Source organism: Tenrec ecaudatus, chromosome 8 (assembly GCF_050624435.1).
Source record: "Tenrec ecaudatus isolate mTenEca1 chromosome 8, mTenEca1.hap1, whole genome shotgun sequence".
Taxonomy (NCBI): Eukaryota; Metazoa; Chordata; class Mammalia; order Afrosoricida; family Tenrecidae; genus Tenrec; species Tenrec ecaudatus.
Window position 1 is genome coordinate 161,172,784 of NC_134537.1, and position 6,303 is coordinate 161,179,086.

Below are 6,303 nucleotides of genomic sequence, written 5' to 3' on the forward strand. Positions count from 1 at the left end.
CGGGAATTTCCCAGAGTGCATTTCCTGAGCTGAGATGTATGTGCACTTAGGATGGAGGATTCTCACGCCTTGGATCTCCAGCGGCTTCTGCAGGCAATGGCCCATAGCTAGGTGCCAGCAAGCTGCCGGCCTGGAGTTCCTTGTTTCCCAAATTGAGCAGCCATGCCCCCTGCCAGGGTGCTGGGCTGGTCCCGAGGGGCTGCACAGGCAAAGACTCACTTTCTCCAGGATGATGAGCTGGATAATCCAAAAGGCGTCCGTGGCTCAAGGCACGCCGAGTCCTTCTTTTCCTCTCGCTCTCTCTCTCTCTCTCTCAAAAGGGGCCGGTGGCCAAGTCTGGCAACTTACAGACTAAGTGGGGATGCCGTTGAGCAGAGTCGGGGGTCCAAGAGAACCAGCAAGGTCAGGGTGAACGTCTTGTTCGATGAATATATAAGAGCAACTGAATATTGAGAAATGTTCTAGTCCAGACCAGATCTAGTCCATAAGTCTGATATTAGCCCATATGTCCGATACCAATCTATAAAGTCCTCTTCAGACTCACGCAACATGTGCAATGATGCAGAGTACAGGAAGATCACAGGCCAGTGGGTGGAAAGTCTTGGGGATCCAGTGGTGGTGTAAGCATCTCAGCCCTGGCGGGGGTGTCCACGGGGCTCCATTTGTCTTGTCAACGGAAGGAAATGTCTCCCAGGGAATAAGGGTGTGCCCCGCCTCCTATTTATCAGCACCTCCCAACAAGGTCATCAAGCTGTAACCTGATTGCCGGCTAACTACTCTTTCACTCTTAATCTTCTCAAATTGACAACAGATTATGTAACCACCACAAGAATCCTGCTTTGTAAGGAGGAGGTCAGCAAAAAAGACCTTCCACAAGAGGCATTGACCCCATGCCTACTCCAACGGGCTCAGACGGAACCGTGAGGCTGGCACAGGATGGGGCAGCGTGCCAGTCTGTGGTAGATAGGGTCACTGTGAGTCTGACCTGATGCCACAGCACTTTAACAGCAACAGAGGGAGAAAACCTTTCCTGAGAAGGCAAAACAAACTCATTCTCCCAAAACAAACAAAGGAGAACCTTGCCGAAGATGCCTGCTTCCTTTCTGAGCCACAGTTCGTGCTTAGGAAATGTGACAGATGTTCTCTACACGCTGAACCCTGTCAGCGGAAGTCCTTTGCAACCTTTCCACGTGTTAGATACCTGTACTGTAGTCTTCCTCGACCCCAGTCTCTCTCAGTTCGAGTGTTTCTCTTCCTCTGAGGACTGCTCTCCACTCTCCTGAACACCACTGCCCTCGTAGCTCTGCTAGAACATTCTCCAAGGTCACGTAGCCCCCCTCCCCTTCAGAAGACTTGAATGTTTCCATGTTTCCTTTAGGCCCAAGGGCAGGCTGTGAAACATAGTCCGAACCTAACTTTGCAAACTTGTCTTGCACTCCTTGCTTCACAAGCCCCCAGCCCGAACTAGATGTGTCTTTCTGGAACACTCAGTGGCAGGTCCCCATCTCAGCCTTCGCCCTTACTAGCCTGCCTGGAATCTCTTCCTCGTCCCAGCACACGGCCTATCCAGGCCTGGCCCACGTGCCTGCCTCCCTTCACTTAGCTCTGAGCTTGAACCCAGTCCCTACAGGGAGGGCCCTAGGTGTCTGCCGTGGTGTTCCGTGCTGCACTGCATGCTCTCAAAGGGAAGGCTCCATGGCTAACATGCTCATGGGCTGACTAAGATTGTGCTGGTTTTTCCCCTCGGCCTTTTGGCTAAGATCAAGTGTAAGATTTTCCTGGTTCATCTGATTACATTGAATGCTACTCCCAAGAATTAAAAAAAAAAAAATCTGTTTCCATCTTGTTTCTAAAGAAAACAATGGTACCCAGCGAGACGTTTACATTTTTTCTGAGCAACGTCTGTGAACATTCACACTGTGGGGAAAGGCCATCTTGGTATACTTGTGGGTGTATCCATCCTTTTCATCTAAAAATAATTTTTTAAAGGTGACTTGATTTCCATGTAGAGGAACATTGTTGAGAGCAACATCTTTTCTTCTACTACTCCTGTAGAATGGGGTAAGAACTGAGGCTAACTTTTTATGGGAGTTGAAAACCTCATCTTGGCCCCTCGGAGTTACTGGTGGTTTCAAACTGCTGACCTAGCAGTTGGCAGCCCGATGCATAACCACCATCCCACCAGGCTCCCAGAAGAAAAGGGGGCTTTTAACTAGCTTTCAAAGACCCAGTCGCCTTGAAGTTTTCTCTCTTCGGGATTTTCCTGTTTGAAAATGTGAAATGTCTGTCCTGGTCCAGGTAAGAGGCCTCTCCAAGGGGTAAACTGGGAAAGACACCACTGGTTCTCACCTGGGGCCGACTGGACTACAGAGTGGGCTGCTAACCACAAGGCTGGCGGTTCAAACTCCGCGGCCCCTCCAAGAGTGAAAAGTAAGACTATTGACTCCCGTAAAGGTTTACAGTCTGGGAAACCCAGAGGCAGTTCTACTCCATCTAATCCAGGTGCTGGGAGTCAGAATCGACTCTTACACGGAGTTGGTTTGGGGCCTATCCGTTGATTCTGAACACGGAAGGGAAAGAGGCATTGTTTACCAGGAAAGAACACATTACGAACTGTTGGGGCCCTATCTTAGTAAGGAGTAGTTTAACTTCGAGTACACACACACACACACACACACACACACACACACACACTAGTGAAACAAGAAAAAAGCCGATTTCTCTTGCACATGAGGCCGGCATGGCTCTCCAAGGATCAGGAGCCCGGACTCCTCCCAGGCACGTGTAGTTGTTCCCGTCTGGGCTGTTCCCAAGGCCACTTGGCAACCCGGGAGTGCTCACAACTTGAAGAGCGCAGTCCGTGACCAGATGGCACATGGAACAACGAGTTGGTGTGTGTTTTTCTGTATACAGTCTCAACCACACACACACACAAAATAAAAACAATAAAACAAACTCAGGGCGTGGAGAGCCTCAGTTAGTGAGCGTGCATAGGAGCCAGTCAGCAGGATGGGAAAGAGAGGTTATGCTTCCTCTCTGGCCTGTGGTGTACTTCACGTTGACTTCCTTTGCCTACAACTTACCCATTTAGATTTGGAAATGTAATTGGGGAGTTCGGGCGGCGTACTGAACAAGGGAAGAACAGATATCGATCAGGGTAGGCGTCTATTGTGTTCACCAATATCTGGTTCTCTTAGTGAAACCCTGTGACTAGTTGTAACCAGTCGGCTCTAACGGGAAGTGATGAGTGAAGAAGAGATTATAAGCAATTCACCATCCAACCCTTCCTGCCTCCGCAGTCAAGAGCCACAGGCTCCAGAGAACACAGCCACACGGTGGTCCTTCAGCCTGGATACCGGAAAAGAGCCACTGCCAATCGGGGTGTGGTGTGTGTCTATTAATTGGGATTATGGGGTACAGCGATGACTACAGCATCATTCACATGTCCAGAGACACCAGGGCATCTCAGCTATGCCAGAAAGGACCCGCTCAAAAGGCACACTGTTGCAATCATCCCCAAAAAGGGCTTCTTAAGATCTATGCCAGGGGTCCTCAACCAGGGGTCACAACCGCTTTGGGGGGGTCAAACGATCCTTTCACAGGGGTTGCCCGATTCATAACAGTAGCAAAATCACAGTTATGAAGTAGCAATGAAAATAATTTTCTGGTTTGGGGGGGGGTCACCACCACAGGGGAAATTGTATTAAAGGGTCATTAGGAAGGTTGAAAACCACCAATCCATGCTGTCTGTGATAGGATAATGTCTATGTGCATACAAGGAAACCCAGTTTATACAACTATTAGTCAAATGCATGCACCAACCACTAAAGCTAGTGATGTAGAAATTAAAGAATTTTAACGTCTTCAGTCTGAAATTGATGATACATGCAGTCAAGATGCATTGATAATTGTTGGTGAGCAGAATGCAAAAGTTGGAAACAAAGAGGAAGGAACCATAGTTGGGAAACTATGGCCTTGGTGATAGAGACAAAGCTGGAGATCACAAGATAGAATTTTTCAAGGCCAGCAACTTCCTCATAGCAACTACTACTTTTCAACAACATGAAAGTCATGTGGCTTTTCCAGATAAAATACACAAAATTCAAATTGACTACATCTAGGGGAAGAAATGATGGAGAGGCTCAATTATCAGTAGCTAAAATGAGACTACGGGCTGACTGTGGAAGAGACCGTCAATTGCTCATTTGTAAGCTCAGGTTGAGGCTGAAAAAAATTGAAACAAGTCCCCAAGAGCCAAAGTACAATGTTGAATATATGCCACCTGAATTTAGGGAATATCCCAAGAATTAACTGACACATTGAACACGAATGACGAAAGACCCGAGAGCTGTGGGATGACATCAAGAACATTTAACATGAAGAAAGAAAAAGGTAATCAAAAAGATAGGTATGAAAAAAAGCCTGAGTAGGTGTCAGAAGAGACTCCACAACTTGCTCTTAATTGTAGAGTAAGTACAACAAATGGGGAAAGTGATGACATCAAAGAGCTGAACAAAGGGCAGTGTGAGAAGACAAAATAAAACATCATAATGAAATGTGCCAAAACCCAGAGTTAGAAAACCAAACAGGAAGAACACACCTAGCATATCTTAAACTGGAAGAATTACAGAAAACATTCAAACCTAAAGTTGCAATATTGGAAGATTGTATGGGCAAAATATTGGTCAATGTTGGAAGCATTTTTTTTAAAAAGATGGACAGAATACACAGTCGCTGAATCAGAATCAAACATTCCAAGAGGTACCTGATGACCAAGAACCAATGGTACCAAAGGAAGAAGTCCAGCTGCATTCAGGGCATTAGCCACAAACACGGCTGCAGAAATGGACAGAAATCAATGGAAATGTTCAAGAAGCCGAGGAAGCCCTGGAAGCACTCACGTGTCTATGCCAAGAGATTTGGAAGACCAGGTCAACTGACTGGAAGAGATCCATATTTGTAACCATTCCAAAGAAAGGTGACCCAATAGAATGTGCAAATCATAGAACCATATAGTCAATATCACAGGCAAATAAAATTTTGCTAAAGATTGTTCAACAACATTTCCAGCCATACATGGAGAGAAATGTCAGAAACTCAGGCCAAATTCAGAAGAGGATGTGGAACAAAGTTATCATTGCTAAACCCTCAGGAACAGCAATGGAAGTAGAGATACCAAGAGGGTAGAGGGACTGTGGGGGGAGAAGGGGGAGAAAAGGGGGAACTGATCACAATGATCAATGTACATCCCCCACCCCCAAAGGGGGAAGAACAGTAGAAATGTGGGTGAAGGGAAACAGCAGTTAATGTAAGATATAAAAATAATAATAATTTATAATTTATGAAGGGTTCACGAGGTTGGGAGGGTAGGGGAAGGAGGGGAAAAATAGGAGCTAATACCAAGGCTCAAACAGAAAGAAAATGTTTAGAAAATTATAATGGCAACATATATACAAATGTGCTTGATACAATTGGTGTATGGATTGTTATAAGAGCTGCAAGATCCCCAATAAAATGATTTTTTTAAAGTTATCATTGCTGATATCAAATGAATTTTACCTGAAAGCAGAGACTACTGAAAGATGGTTACTTGTGTTTTGTTGTTGTTGTTGTTTTTAACACTTGTGTTGTATTGACTCTGCTAAGGCGTTCGACTCTGAGGATCACAACAAACTGTGGATAGTCTTGCGAATAGTTGTGGATAGTCTTGTGGATAGTTCTGGGAATCCCAGAACACTTCGTTGTAGGCAAACAGAATCTGCACATGGATGAAGAGACAGTTGAGCAAGAGATTACTACAAAATTTAAAATTTTAAAAAAGATGTGTGTCAAGGCTGTCTCCCCTCACTCTACTTATTCAATCTGTATCCGGGGCAAATCATCAGAGAAGCTAGATTCTATGGAGAGGAATTCTGCATCAGAAATGGAGGAAGGCTTGTTCCCAACATGTGCGACGCAGACGACACAGCTTTGCCTGCTGACAGTGAGGAGGGCTTGAAGCGCGTGCTGACCAAGACCAAGGATGGCAGCCTGCAGGACAGATTACAACTCAGTGTGAAGGAAACAAAAAGTCTCACAACTGGACCCATAGGTAACATCGTGATAAACAGAAACAAGACTGAAGTTGCCATGCATTTCATCTTGCTTGGATCCACACTCAATGCTCCTGGAAGCAGCGGCCAGGAAATCAAAGGACGCATTGCATTGGGTCCATCTGCGGCACAAGATCTCGTTAACGTGTTGAAAAGCACGGATGTTACACTGAGAACTCAGGTGCACCCGACTCACATGTATACAATCGCC